The sequence below is a fragment of the Caloenas nicobarica genome, chromosome 2, assembly GCF_036013445.1.
Source record: "Caloenas nicobarica isolate bCalNic1 chromosome 2, bCalNic1.hap1, whole genome shotgun sequence".
NCBI lineage: Eukaryota > Metazoa > Chordata > Aves > Columbiformes > Columbidae > Caloenas > Caloenas nicobarica.
Genome location: NC_088246.1, coordinates 133,280,542 through 133,296,894, shown reverse-complemented (window position 1 = coordinate 133,296,894; position 16,353 = coordinate 133,280,542). Strand labels below are relative to the sequence as shown.

The 16,353-nt window shown below is 41.3% G+C and overlaps 1 protein-coding gene across 1 annotated transcript in view; it reads right to left on the bottom strand.

Moving 5' to 3' along the window:
• ZFHX4 (zinc finger homeobox 4) overlaps positions 1-15,971 on the bottom strand; it is a 150,329-nt gene extending 134,358 nt beyond the window's left edge. Inside the window, exon 1 of the mRNA XM_065627708.1 lies at positions 15,669-15,971. The gene's annotated coding sequence lies outside the window, so the exon portion shown is untranslated. The remainder of the gene's footprint in view (positions 1-15,668) is intronic.
• Positions 15,972-16,353: the final 382 nt, after the last annotated feature.

The following is a 16,353-nucleotide window of genomic DNA, read 5'->3' as shown; positions in this document are numbered from 1 at the left end:
TATGCATCTGAAAAAAAAAAAAGCTATGGGTATTGTAAATCATGTGAAACATGTAAATATTACTCTGTATTAAAATCAGCCTGGTCAGTGAAAATATAGGACATTTTTTAAACAGTTTGGTTATTAATAAAGCATTTGTTTTTCCTAGAATATTATCATGGCAAATTTGTTTTGTATTGCCAAGATCAGCTAGGCATTTTGTTTTTATTATGCATAGTCTTTTGCCATTTTTTTGCTCTGCAAGTTAATTTGACTGCTGTGCATAAGTGAAGTGAGCAATTCAGTAATTAACTTTTGTGTTTTAAAATGTATGAACTTTAATTAGATTTCATTATAAACAAACAAATGTCAACCATAATTATAAGCTCCTTGGTTTAACCACATATTATCCCTTTTCAAACAAACTTGATGTCAGACAAATTAAAATCAAGCAGCCAGCAATTTTGAGTTGAATTTTACATGATCTGCCAGTAACCTGATTACTTTAACTTCAATATCATTACAGGAAAAGTATTTCAGGAAAAATAATTACAAGAATTCCAACAGGAGACAAGCTTAATTGTATTGATTCAAAAGATGCATGTATATAGGAACCTTGCTGAAGGAATAATGCTATCTTAAATCTACAGTTACTATTAAAATGATATTGTCTGGCATGAAAAAGGCAACTTGAGATTGGTGTCTGGAAAAGGAGGAGGTACAAAACTAACTGAAATAATTATCTTTACCCCATTATACTTTAAGCAACAAAATATCAATGTGGAACAACTTCAAGGCATGAAGGTTTGCAGGTTTATTTACTGACTGGTGTATCTATTAGTACCAGGAACAAGTGGAGCTGTCAGGACATAATGAAGGTAAATGATTAGTTAGCACAGAGACTGAGCTCTTCTTCAATGCAATAAGAGTTAATTAAAGTTTACCACCAAACATCAACCAAAGCAGGATGTTGATCAGGTTTCAGCATTAAGTGCAAACAGACAATGGTTGGCAGCAATTAGTGCAGCTATCAAATGACATGCAATGATAATTATACATTTAAAACAGCTAAAGGGCTTGTGGAAGGGAGGGAAGAATCTCATCAGCTTCTTCGACTATGTACAGTCAAAGTGCAGGAAACAGGTATCAGATATTTCACTTCAATACTGTAAATCAATAGATTTTTTTAAAAAAGGTTGTACAAGCACATTATCTGAAAGAGGACAATTCACTGTACATGAAATGGAAGAAATCTGCAGACAACTCTTAACAAAGATAAGTACTAGTTAGATTAAATAAATTACTCTGCTGCTGCCACTCATGCTGACATGCATAAACAGAGAAGTGTTTGGGGTTTAAAGGCTAGTGGCAGCAGCTTTGTTACACATTTCTATGCCAGACTCGAGTTTACCTGGTATCTTTAGTCCCTGTGGCCATGCACAAGAAGGCCCAGAAGGATGACGGGCCTGAAGCCCGTGACCACAAAAGGCAGTTTCACACAGTAGCTGCAAGCCTGCTGCGAGGGAGCCCAGGCTTCCCAGAGGCGATCACCTGGGGTCTGAGCCACGGCCTAAGGCTCTGCCACACACCCCCGGCTCTCCACCCCCTCCCATCAGCAGACACGCTCCTTCTGCCTGCTCCCAACTTACGCCCAAGTTTTGGGAAAGGAAAAAGGAAGCGAGAGCTTCCCACCAGGAACAGGTGCTGCACAACGCATGGTAGCGACACAGACACGCCAGTAACCCAGCACACAGTGAGGGCCAGTGCCGTCCTCCACCGTGCTCTGTTCTGTTTTCGGGGCCTTGCGTAATGGTGGCAGCTCCCGGATCAGCGATACAACGGAGCCGGTACCAAATTTAATTTTCATCTCAACCTTCCATTAAACCCAAAGGGAAGATGGTAAACTTGCAGCAGTACCTCTAACAGCAACACCAGACAAAAGAAAAACTGCTCTCAGCCCAGCACCGGCAGACGGCTGAACCCCCCCGGCATGGATCTGTGAAGTCAAAACACCCCCAATTCTGCAATATCAAGCACGGGAAGTATACAGCAAAACAGGTAAATATCCCTTCTGCAGGCAAATAGCCATTACTAACTGGTGCGGCCAGACAGACAATTACATACAGACATCTATTACTCGGACAATTCCTCACTAACCGTTCCACGCACTGGGGATGGAATAACTCACTCCCGCTCACTCCTTTTGGGCTGGCATTGGGATTACCTGGTTAAGCACCTACACAATTCTACAGCAGCTGAATAAGTCTGGCAAGTAGGATCCCCACCTCAAAGAAATCAAGATTTCTACAGCTTTTTAATGGACAACGTAGTGGCAAAAGCACTCCACTTTTCCTAGGTGTGTAACAGGAAGCAAGACAAGGCTTACGAAAAGATCAGTAGCAGGTTTCCAAGAAAGCTAGGATGTGACAAATTAAAATCCAATGATGAAAGGGGCACAGGAGTTAGGTAGTAGGACTCATTGCTGCAGGGTACCATTGAGATCATGAATTTACAAAGGTTAAAAAAGAGAATGGAAACTGGCTGCCAAAAGTAACCAGAGTTATTGTAATGAATATGAACACACACACACACACAAGTAAGGGATACAAAACCTTGCTCTTCAGAGATCTAAAACAAATTGCATTTGCAATCATGGCAAGGCAGGCATATACAATAGGTCATCCCACATCTGCCTATTGCGATATTCTTCCGAAGCACCTTGTACAGACCAGTCAAAGAGAGAAGAGGCCGGTCACACCATAGTCCCAGTTTGGTGATCAGTATGTTCCTACAGTATGAATTACACCTCCTGAGTAAAGAAGTGTCTGCAGCAGGGAGACTGCCCTTAGCTTTTATTTGCACTAACCCATGCAAAAAGATCATCAGCATCAGTTCAGATTTAAAGATATTGTATTAATTTCTACTGTGTCAAATTCAGAAAACCTTATTTTAAGATTGTGAAGACCACATTTATTTTAAATACACTTTTTTTTTTCCTAGAAGCAAACCCATGTACATATGCAAAACACATTAAGATGGGGTTTGTTATAATGTTGGCTACCAATTGTGATTTTTGTTGGAATGTGTGTACGTCCACATTGCTAAAATTATTTTAATAATGCCTTACTGTTTTGCATAGTTCCTGGGCTGCAGCCTAGAGCAGTTCTACAGATTTTTTTTTCCCTAACAAACCTCATTTTCTCAACTAATTCTGTTATGCTAGGGATTTGTGCACAGAGTTGGCTAATCCCAGTATTTCCCTAGAGCTGCATCTAAGCTATGGCCCACTCCCAGCACAAAAGTGTCTCCAAAAGCCCTTTCGCCCCCTTCAGCACTGATACACTCATTGGTCCTGACATTTTCACTTCAGCCATGACAAATGAGCTGATGGCTGTGATCAGATTGCACACGAGGACTGCTTTATCAAAGACGTATCATTAACTCTCATCACTGTCTTCCATTATGACTCTCTTGGTCAAATCTGTTGTGAAAATGCAAGTCAGTTTAAAAACATAACCTAAACATAGCAATGAACAAACTTCATTAAAAAGCAGAAAAGAAAACCAGACTCAGACAGGATCAGAAAGAGACTAGCGTTAACTAAATGTTTCTCTGGGGATTTAAGTAACTGTACTCAACCTCTGCCCCAGTGCAAACATGGCAGTTGACCGTCTTCGAAAGGTCCCTTCCCCCATTGCGGACTGCTAGCACTACTTTGCCTTTTTTAGAGAAACAAAAATAAAGCAGCAGTGATCAAATATGACTAAAAACGAAGTCGACTTTTTTCCTTTCCTTTTTTTTTTTTTTTGGTCTCTGAACTACTTCGCATTTCTGTGCGTCTGCCTTTATCAAAATACGTTTCTCAAATTAATCCCTTAAAGAATATAAAATTTTTGCTTGAATCGCAGCCACATAGTCGTACTGTTTTCTGACTCACATTAAAAACACCAGCATAAAGCGCTGTCTGAAACGGAAATCTCTCAGTTCACTATGAATACCGCAACCTTTCTGTCAAGTTAGAACCTAAGTTCCAGTTACACAGTTCTTGTTACATCTAGAGGGTTTACAAAGTATATATTTGTTGTAACCTCTTCTAGCAATTCATCTGAGAATACACATCTAGCAGAGTCAACTGTAACACAACAGATCTTGGGAATGGAGGTCATGCTTTGAGATAAAGTGCTATTCACTTCTGGACCATGCAAGAAGCTCTTTATTCCTGTTCTTATTGGCATCAGTTCCCCCTTACTAGAGCAAGAACAAAGCCAAGTGCTCGTGTGAGGTTTATGAATAAATCAGAGGTGAGCCACTTTAAGTGCTGCCCATGATTTCCTTGTTGACAGTGAGCACTTAAACAGGCTTCTATGACCAGCAACTCCTGGCAAACCTTAATGGCTCCTAATCTGTACCCTGCTTCATTTCAGGAAAGAAATGACCCACCCCAATTTTTCTCAAGTCTTCACCTCTAGGGCAACTACTGTCCCCCCTTTTTAGAAATTCACGTTCAGGGACTGTCCCGTTTCAGTGCCAAGTTTTCATGAAACACACAACATAAAAATCACGATTTTCTTCTTAGTAAACAAATGACAGCTAATAAAAAATTATTATGCTGTGCAGCCTAAGTAATTCCCAGACAAACCATTACACAATTCGGTGTTTGTTTAAATTGCATAGATTTTTAAATGAACCTAAAAGATTTCTAATATATTTGCCTCCAATTATTAAAATCATTTAAAAAATACGCTGAGAGCAGACTCAGCCCTTCTGTGCAGCTACAGCTGAAACCAGGAATGTTTATAAATCACTGTCATTGTATGTATTTTAAAAATTCAAACAGCCTCAAAATCTATTTTTAGATAATGATAACATTGAAAAACAAACTGATATCAACTCAGCGCTGGGCCAAACAACTCTGGTCCGTTAATATTAACATCCAACTGTGGCAAGACACTAGGTGTTTCAGTACGTACGTCTTTGATGCACAAAACCACTCACAGACTTACGCTGTTCAACATGAAAGCAGCGGCCTGCGTGGAGAATACATTTCAACATGCAATGAAATCCTTCATTTTTAAGGTCTCTCCCCCCCAGCACCACCCCTTTTTGGACGTGTCACAACCTCCAGATGGCTGAATTGACTCTGTAGTAGCTGAGTTATTGTCAGGGTCCCAGTTTCTGCTCTATTTAAACACTAACATTTTTTGACTCCATTGTCTCTTGTTGCTTTTCCACTCACTCGGAGGAAAAAAAAGAAAAAAAAAAAAAGTTGTGGCCCCACCGCAAGGCCGGGCCGAGGCCGGGGCCGGGGCCTGGGCTGGTGGCCAGGGCCAGGGCTGATGGCCGGGGTCGGGGCCAGCAGCTGCAGCTGGCTGCCCGGCAGCGCTGACCTGCAGCTGGTTGAACTGCGGCGGATGCCTCAGCCGGTGGCACTGTTCTTTGAAAGGGCCTGATCCAAACCCAGGGAAATCGATAGGGAAGCGCTGCACTTTGGACGAGGCCCTTGGTCAAAATTGGGAACTGCGGCAGCGCTGGGGAAACCACCGATCAGCAGATCACTTGGGATTTGAAACTCCAGTGATGCTCTTCTCTGGAGTGAGAAATCACATTTTGCCTCCCTACAGCCATCAGTTGGTCCTGCTGGATAAAGTCCCTTAGCAGACAGCTGTGCTGCAGTAGGGTGGCTCATGGGTTTGTGCATTGGGTGACACTTCCCAGCCCAGAAATGGCTGCACTGCGATGGCAAATCAACTGACTTTTTTGGTGAGTGGTTCATAAAACTCAGACGAACTGAGGGACTGAGGGGTGACATTTGCCATATAGCGAAATAATTTATTTCAGAAATGTTACATTTTCTTTAATTTAAGCCCTTGGTGCTGTATACAAAATCAATAACCATATTTCAATATAAGAAATACAAAAGGACCAGAGTGAAGCCCATAGGAATGAGTTCCCTAAGGAGCTTCTTTTCACTCAAAACCTTATTTTCTGGCATGGGGAAGGCATGTGAAGTGTTAGGTATTAAACAGGGAGAAACTCTTACTTGAAGGTGGAGGGACAGCCATGGTTTCTCATACAGGAAAACCACCTGCATTTGAAACCATCATGTAACACCTGGCAAATCCAAGGTTTCTTTTTCCTCCCCTCTCTTCTTACAAAAGCTCTGGCCTTCAGAATACCAAAAATCAAAGGATCAACTGAAGGGAAAGAAGGAAGTTATGTTTTTGTTATTCTTCCGAAAGAGATTATTCTGACTTGTTACACTACCATCTTCTGGAACAAGTGTAGAAATAACTGGGACTACTCGAGATTTCCATCAGTGCCCCAAACACTGGAGCACTACCAGTGACAGGTGCCTTGTCATGTCAGATTAGGTGAATTTATAAGGCAACTTCGGCATCAAAATAGGGAGGAGCAAGCCTTTAGCAGCCACTGCTCTCAGACCCTCAGCTCTGCTATTATCTGGTATAAGGGACAGAATCGACCCTCATCACCTTCTCTGGAAAACCTCTTTCTTACAGACTCTCGCAGTACCTTCTGCAGTAAGCACATAATCCTTAAAAATGGAAATGGTAGTACGAAAAGAGGAGATGAAACCTTTTAATTTTTATTTTATCAGATTATTGTCAATCGGTAACTACAGGCCTGATTCTTTTCCCACTGATATAAAAATTTTATGCCTTACCAGTTTTACACCCATATTACTTCTCTAATTTCAGTTATTGTTAATTTAGGTTGGGGACTGAATTAGAAGAATTTGGTTCTTTTGGGTTTACGCGTCTTAGCATCACATCAACACAGGCATTTCATAAGGATGTCTTTGTTTCAGAAGCAAAATGTTTGTCTATTTAAATACCATTTTAGATGTATGTCTAGTGTGTGCATCACTTGTTCTGCAGACACCACTGCAGCTTATATGGTAAATGTTTGTTTTCGGAGTCACCGTGGTCTATCATGTACATAAAGTCTTGACCTGAAGGACCATAACACTTTCTTTGGAGCTGGTACAGCCTATCAGATCATTGTGAGTGCTAAAAGTCTGCTAATTTTGTCTGTAAAGAGATCCAAATTTCTGGGCTTTAAAATTGTAACCAAAACTACCAAAAGCAAATAAAATATAATTTGGACAAATTAACGTCTAATTTTTTTTTTAATTGAAAGGTGATTCTGAGTAATGTGGTCTTATAGAAGAGCATCTTAATATGACGAACTTTTATTTTGATCATATAATTTTGATCATATAACATATAATTTATATATAATTTTATAAATCGTGTAATTTAGCTAAACCATTCCTCAGAATATTTTATTTGAGCAGAAAAAGTAATTCCTCAATAAGCCTGCCATCCAACCTGGTACAAACTTTTCTGGCTTAGTTTGGAACTCAGCAAAGCTGCAGTAATAATGAAAATTCTGATATAAAAGTGCTATAGAGTGACAATTAAAAAATAGGAATAGAGTATTAAAGACTAAATCTGCTGCTCTTATTTATGCAAAACAAGTTTACCTCTAGAGGTCTGCTGAATCTGACTATCAATAAATGAGTTTATTACCCCTTTCAAAAGCAACAACAAATCTCAACAACGACCAAACAGGACCTACTAGGTTTGGTTTACCTGCTAGATAAAAGCAATCTATATGTGTCTTTTAGTTTCTTCTGTCAGTGCATCTGTTCACATAAACATATTCTGCATTACATCTTATTCTGTAAAATCTTGAATCCCAGTATCTCAGTGTGCTGGGTTTCTGCCCATTCAGTAAGAATGCAGACATCACATAAGTTATTATTAACCCATGTGTTATCCAGTTCCACAGTGGCTGGAACTTTGCCAGAGACAACACATGGTGCTTGGTTAACAATATTTTAAAATATAAATGAATTTATTTTTTAAATTAACACATTCTTCTTATGGAAATACACGAATAAGCTGTTCCCAGAGTGGAACAATAACCCCTAAGCATGTTCCTTTAAAATAAGTTTAAAAGAATTTCATAAAGTTAGCAATAAAACAGTCTCAAATCCCACAAAAAGTTTTTAACTTCATCTTTAAAGAGAGAGTTTTTCTGACTTTATTCTTACCAAGCACTTTTTGCCTTTACAGTGTTACTTCATTTATCCATAAATAACCCTAATTTCTTAGAGGCATCTCTAACTGTTTAAATATTATCAGATCAAGCCCGGTACTGAACCAACAAACCTTTACAAACAAATGTTCTGCAAACTAAAAAAAAAAACCATCTCCCAAACATGTTAATATTTAGTCTAACTACCCACAGTTTTCCACAGTAGCTCTAAATCAGTAATTACGTTGACCTGAAAAAAACAGAGAGCCTATTTAATATGCATCCATACAAATAATTATTCACACTGCATTTGATTTACATACGTACAAAAGAACCACTTTCAAAAGTGGCTCAACACTTATGGTATTTTAACTGCCCTAATTACTGTTGAGAGAACATAATTAGAAGCACTGATCACATTGTCAACAGCTAACCAGTTGCAGCCCTAGCTGGGGGCCTGATCCTGCTCCGGTTGGAATCAGTGGGGGTGAGCACTGATTGCAGGAGGAGGCCGGGGCCCTTCTTGCCACCTGAATCTACCAGAATCTGAATGTTTTAAGCAACCTGAGTACGCTGATGCAGTCACAACAAAAAAACCCGCTCCTTGTGTGCATGTATCAATCTCTATTTCGGTAAGCTTTCTCTATTTTCAAAGCCCAATGAAGAGAGTAACTTTTTCCCCAGCAAGGCTTCTATATCACTTAAACACTTAGCACTGAGTCAGAATTCATAACTTTTTCCAAAAGAGAAATAGTTTAATAATTAAAACAGATATTGACTAAACCCCACTTCCTTGAATACCAAACTTTATTAGATTATTATGCATTGATGCATAATTTCCATTGGCAACTTTTAAAATAGCTCCTTCCCTCCCTGCTGGCCCCCCTTCCTCCCTCTCTCTTCCCCCCAGGCAAAGTGATGGGAATCCTCGATACCCAATAGTCAATATTTGGTTTGCCTGTCATGTTCTTGGAGCTCTCCTCCATACAAATCTGTGTTTCTCATCCTTTCACTGCACTACTCTCATACATATTACTTCACATGATGATGGAAACTCGGGGCATCTTAGCAAGTTGCCGAAATCTGAGCTTCTGCTTGTTTTCTCAAACCTTGGACAAACATAACTTTAGGGAGAGCTGAACATAGGCATAAAGAAAGAGGAGCCTGCATTTTCATCTTCCTTTCATCTCAGTCATTCAGTCAACCATTCAGTGCCCTATTCAACAGAGCTTTTCATTATGCAAAAAAATGCTAATCCTTTTCCGATGCTTTCACACTTGTATAAACCCCCATTCCTTCGACTGAAAAGCAATTATATCAGTTTACCTTTCTGTCAAAAACAGGATTAATATTCCAATACCAGAATCTCCTTTATTTTCCTATCTTTTGCTTTAGGAAACTAGAGATTATTAGTGGAGGTATTCCTTAGAGCAAGAATACATTATTTTAAATATGATTATTTTAGCCAAAGCAAGAGGGGGGAGGGGGAGGGAGAGAAAAAACTTCAGTTGCTGCGGAAACTCTTTTCAGTGACAGAACTGACCTTCCCTTTGCAGAGGCCTGAATAGAATGAGCCTCACTCTGGTCTATTAATCAGAAACAAATTATGAAAGAATGTGGCTGGACTGGTTGACACTATCCTGTCTTGGGAGACTCAGTAACAGCCTAGTAACAATGTCCTCTTCATGGGTAATGAACAGCCATGACAAATGGGGCAGAGAAACTATTTATTTGCATATGCAAATTCTCACACAAGGGAAACATGTACAAACAAGTGTCATTGTAAGGTGGATTAGGCAAACAACGCTTTCTTTTTAGGACATTCTGCAGCCCAGAACATTAGTCAGCACAATTAAACCAGTCTCCATGGAGACTAATGAAATTTCACCATGGTATGAGTTAAATTAGATAGCTAGTTATGTGTTTTCACAATCCAACTTGAAATCCATTATTGTTTCAGAACAATACAGCAATTGTGCCTGGCTGATCTTTGCCAGCTCAACAAGCTCCTAAGTTGACAATTTGCATATGTTAATATAATTAAGCACTAATTACATGAAACTTGTACATATTCACATGCACTTTCCCTGGGCGCTTCTCAGTTTGAACCTTGGCCAAGTCTTTAACCCTTTGACTGAATTTGGAGCAGCAAAGCTCTGCCTTCTGGGTACAGCCCCAAGGCAGATGCAGAAAAGCTCTTCATTTATAAACACAAAGCTTAACCTGGCTTCTCATATTTCTGTCAACAAGGCAAGAAAACATTTTTGTATGTGTTGGGGTAGGAGAATGGAGGGAGGCTCGACTGGAAGTTCTTTAGAGACCCAGCTCTGATGCCCTTTTTGCATATGAAAATAGAAATATTTACCCACGTAACAGGTTACAAACACATATATTGCCATTGTCACAGGTTCTTCAAGACCCGAATTGTCAAAAACTAGACTGAGTTTTATGTCAGTACTCTCAGAGACACAAAAATGGGAATGAGAAAAGGAAAAAAGAGCAAGCAGTAACTAATGAGCTTTACATAAATATATGCAGAGGCAATTAAGCAGTGTTAATTACTATGACAGCAGTTAATTGAATATAATTAGATATTTTAAGCTACTGACTAAGGCATAGTTAAGATTAATTTTATTGAGATTAATTGTAAATAAGAATAGATTAACTCTGTGTTTTGACAAGCATAAAAAGTAGTTCTGCAAATTAACTAGGAGAGCAGAAACCAGCACAAAAATCATATATTATTTTAATGTCACACCTCAGAATCATCTGCTCAATAAACATGACTTTTCAAACCCAAACAGACAGGAATCTTGAAGAAAAACAAACAGCTTGCAGAGATTAAAGAGCCTTTTGTCCTTTTTCATGTGCATTTCTTTTAGCAGACTAAATTAAGCGAGTCTGGTGTACGTTTTTAGGAAGGAACATTTCACACTGAATGGAAAAAATGTTCTATCACATATGAAATTCATGCAGCTGTGCGGAACTTGGTCCAGATGGTCTAAGACTATAAAACAACACTAAATGATAGACAGTAGGGCCTTCCCAAGATTATGTGATAAAGTCACAACCTCTTATTTTGACCTAAATTTTCTGTCATGTATTGTTTCCTTCCAGATCAGATAGTTCCATTTTAATTTTTAACTGATCCTGAATATTCAATGGAAACTCTTAATAAACATTGCTGATAAGCGTCTGAGCAGAAATCATAAAATATTTACAAAACGCCCCTAAGCTTCATTAAAACAATGCTGAATCCAAAGTGCAGAAAACTGCCCTGGCTCTCCCCACAATACTAAACTGTTCACACCACTTAGCTTAAATAGGTAAAAACGCCTGGTTTTAAATATGCTTCAAAGAATACCCAAAACACATTCTACCAGCAGATTAATTCATGCATGCTGTTTAAGAAAATTAACAACAAGGCTGAAGAATGCTGAACAAATCACTAATAAGAAAGGAGCTTCAATTGATTTTGAAATAAATCAATAGGTGATTAACACAATATTTTTAAAGCAGTAGAATGTATATATATTATATCAACATATATATTATATTTTCAATACCTTTTTAGCTCTTAATCGAACAAGGGCTTTACAACAGTGAGCGTGTCCCTATATTGACTACCAACTTCTTTGGAATGCCTTTAGTCTTTTATAACGAAAATCCAAAAACGGTCTGTGAAACAAGGCTACGACAAGCCATTCTGCAGTGAAAGATTTTAAATCATCCAGCCTCTTCTAATAGACTTGAGACTTATTGAGGTAGAAACCATAAAAAATGAAGAAGGGAAATTTAATCCCTGAAATATTGATTTGCACATTAATATCATATAGGCAGAGGGCAATTTGGCTTCATGGAAATGACACATTGTCGACCCTTGGTGAAGTCAGAGCCAATCTAACTGCTGAACATGTCTGAATCTCAAGAGTTATTAAGGGCTTCCCTTCTTGCCTTTATGACTTTTCTTCAGCCTACCAATGCAATCTTAAATGTATTATCTTTAAGAAATAATTGTAAAACCTCAGGGGTTTTCCAGTTAATGGAAGGGAGGCTAAACCACATCAGATTCTGAAATGCAACATTAAACCCTTGCAATCAACAAAACCACCTCAATTCTCATCCATCCAGTGCAGGATCTAATATTGTTATTAAAGATAATCAAATTTCATTGTGTAAATTTAGGCTCATGGTCAGAATGGAAGCAGTAAATTCTGCAATATTAAACAGTGATTTTTCTCGGCCCCCTTTATATGTTCTTTGCTGGTGCACCATCCTTACAAATAAACCTAAACTATTCAAAAATAGAGGAACAAAACCGTCTCCCTATTCTGAACAATGTACGCAATGCCATTTATCATCCCCACAGCTTTCCTTTAGTTTTAACTTGATCTAGCAGTTAAGTTTCATTTTAGAGAATAATAAAGCAGTATCACTGCATAAACCAAACAGCAGGTACTATTACTGTGACTTACACAGATGGTTTACCTGACCTTTCTTTGTTCCTTGGGTAGGTTTCACTTTTGCAGATTTACGACTTTTCCCTCTATATTTCATTGACCCTCTATGTTCATTATCACAAAAATGAAAACTATTGAATACATGTTTATGTTGACGAAGTCCAAAAACCCCACGACTAAAGGATAAAGAGATGCTACAATGCACTGTGTGGATCTCTAGATCGTACAGTATAAATATTCAAGCACAGATAGCACGAATAACTGAATAATCCTAGTGAGCCCCAGCTCTGGAGCCAGGTGCAAGAGGTTAAAACAGCTGGCTACCCATCTTTTATTTTGTGTGCCTTCCTACCGGCTGAAACCGCAAACCCTGAAAACTAGCAGATATTCCCTCAAGGTTGATTGTCTGATTTTTTTTCATTTCAACCAGTTTAGTAGGATCCCCTAGTTGAGAAAAGACAGAAACTCCTTAAATACAGTCGGTTGAATAGGAAGCGGAGCAATGATGGTTAAGGCTCTTCCCCCCCACACACACCCCAACCTTCAACCCCCCGTTTATTTCCACAATCTTCTTTGTGCACCTTCCCATCCAAATGTTTGTATTCCTTATTTCAAAGAAAAGCACTCCGGATCGTTCTGTCAGTTTTGCCAGTAAATATAAAGTAAAACAAGTGTTGATGGCACTGAGAGTGTTACATACCCAGGCTGTGTTTTTGCATTGCTCTCAATGGAAGCGATCGATGCCCATGTCACAGTCGCGTCCCAATCGCAGCCAAGTCTCTGCCTCAATCTAACCAACAACAGCCAGGGCTGCAAAGGCTTCTCGCTACCTCTTCCATCCATCCACCACCAAACTAAAAATATAATGCTACATATGATCTTTTTAAACACTCCACCACCGCTCCTAAGGATCGAGCCACTGCAAATCCAGGGGAAACACAATTGGAAAAAAAAAAAAAAATACACCATCAAAAAAAAAACCTCTCAGCAACCACCCCAAAAGCACCCGAGCCCTCTCTTTCCACTCTTGCTCTCCTCCTGCCAACTACATAATCCTTGATTAAAAACGGAACAAGGCTAATAAAAAAGAGAATTTAAAAAAAAAAAAAAAAAAAAAAAGGAGGACGGAATGGAGCCGAGGAAATGCAACTGTCAGAAAACGGGATGGTCAGACTTCCTGAGTGAACCTGCCTGTGTCTGGCTTAATGTAAATCCACCATCTTCAGCCTGGCAAGTTGTCTTTTGGTTGGGCTTTTTTTTTTTTTTTTTTTTTTTTTTTTTTGGTGGGGAGGGGGGTGTTATGTTTGCGATCTCTGCCTTGGTACCTAAGGAGGAAGAGGAGGAGGAGGGTGTGTTATTGAATGGTGGCTAAAGCCTCCTCGGGACGGCGCTGAGGTGAAACAGGCTGAACCCGACTGATGTGCCTCCTCTCTCGGTTGGACCCAGTGCCCTAAGCAGCCGATGAGAGACCCCCGGCCGCCCGGCTCGCAGGTAACAAAAGAAATACCAACCCGTGCATTTTCTGCTGCCGCTGCTGGGGAGGCTGGGGGGGGTAGGGGGGAAAGAAGATGCAGGACGGGGGGAGTGGAGGGGAACCGCCGTAAGTTGGCATCGGATGAGGGGAAAGTTTATTAGCATTTTTGCAGGTAATTTCATGTAAAGCAAAAGAGGGAAGCAGGGACGCGTCTGCCATTAGCCGCCGTGATGGGAAGGGATGCACTTGATTCTGGCACAAGCAGTTAGAACAGGAACTGAACTGCAACTGCATTCTTGCTGTCTACAAGCTCTTTTTTTTTTGGTTTGGCTGGGGTTTTTTTGGTTTATGGTTTTGTTTTGTTTTCTTTTTTTCTAAACACCTCAGTCTTCGGTTTAAACAAAATATAGACGCCTGTCCCGAAAAACAGCCCCCCCGCTCCCCCTTTCAAAAATCTCAGAAAGGCTGCGCTGAAAGCAGCGCCCGACCCTGCCCGCGAGAAGCCTTTGCTACGGCGCAGAGCGGCGCGGCGCGGAGCGACACGGCGGGGATGCCGAGGGCTCCGCCGCCGCCTGGCCGGCAGCCGCCTGGCCGGCAGCCGCCCGCAGGCAGAGGCAGCCGCGCATCCCATCCCCGCTGGCGGGGCCGTGCCGCTCCGCGTCGCTCCGGGCCGTGCTGTGCCGGGCCGGGCCGCCTCCCCGCGCCGGGCGGCGAAACTGACAGAGAGGCAGGGCGCTCTCCTAACGGGCTCCTCTTCCTCCTGCTGCCAGAGACGGCTGCCGGCAGCGCGATCCCTCTGCGCACACATGCACACACACACACACCTGCGCAGCCACCCCTGCCTCTGCTCCTAAGAAACCTACCTGCAAAATAAATGGGGAAGGGGGGGACAGGGGAAAAAGCACCCCACACCTTCTCCTGTACACACGCACGCATTCACGGTCCCCATTGCCCTGCTGGCATCCCCCCCCACCCCACCCGAAAGCGAAAGTTTAGGAGGCCGAGGGGGGTGGAGATGGGGAGGAGAGGGAAGGAGGGTGGGAGAGCGGAATGCGCCTTCAAAAAGCACCTCAAAGTTTTGGGGGGACGGAGCTGCGAAACAAGAGTGCGAGCTCTGAAGGGGCTGGCAGGCAATGACTTCTGACAGCCGTAACGTCTTTCCTAATCTGACAGTATTCCCCCGCTGTCCGAGCTCTCTACTAAAATAGAGTGAAATAAAAAGTGGGGAGCACCCCCCAAACCTCTTCTGCAAACTGAGCAGAGTCCTCCACTTAATTCAAAAGTTACAGCCCGAGAGAGAGAAAAAAAAAAAAAAGCCCACAGCCCCAAACCAAAACAGAAAAAAATACACAAACAAAACGTAACCCCCGGAATAAAAGAGAAAGGGAGAGAGAGAAAGAAAGAAGGGAGAGAGAAAAAGCAGTCCTTCCTTCCCAAATGAGAGGAAATACTGTACCTAAAAATGAGGAAACAGGCAGAAAAAGGGGGGAGAGAGAGAGGGGAGAGATACATGGGATGTGGGGATGTGAGTGTGTGTGTGTATGTGAGAGAGAGAGAAAGAGGCACAGAGAGAGGGGGAGAGAGAGAGCGAGAGCGAAATATCAAAGATTGTGCAAGATCAGCCTGGAAAGATAATCGATACTCGACCTAAATTTAACACAAACTACTCAATAAAAGTTAAAGAAAAAACTTACTTTCCATTTCCCCTCGCAGTTCCTACTGGATCTTCGCCTCTTTTTTTTGTTTTGCTTTATTTACTTAACAGCTGATCACATCCAAGTAAACGAGAGAAGGTTCATTAAAAAAATAATAAAAAAAAATAATCCTCCAACTTTATTGGGTGAAAATAAAAATGATTGAGCAAGAAGTGGGGGGCATGGAGCGGTCCTTTGGGGTCCGGGAGTTGTTAAAGCATGTGCCGACCGCGGTCTCGCTGTTTGGTTGTGAAGGGGTTGGGAAAAGGAGGAAAGGAAATGAAAATCCGATATGTCTTTATTCTGCTAATTATTATCGTTTTAGCCCTGTTTAAAAAAATGGCTGATTAAGTTGAGTGCGCATGTCTTTGTGTGTCTATTCCCGATATGCACTCTGGGAATGAGAGAGAGAGAGAGAGAGAGAGAGGAGAGAGAGAGAGAGAGAGGAGAGAGAGCGAGGGAGAGCGAGAGAGAGGGAGAGGAGAGGGGAGAGGAGAGGGAGAGGTGTAATTAGTGAGGTGATCAACATTCTCCGGGCTGCAAATGACGCGCAGCGCCGGAGCCGGGAAAGCCGGAGCTGCCGCGGCTGCCGAGGGCTCGCTGGGGCTGCGGGAGCCACACAGCCAGCCCAGAGAAGAAGGGGCAGCAGAAAGGAGCTCATGGATACAAACACAAGTCTGCAAAC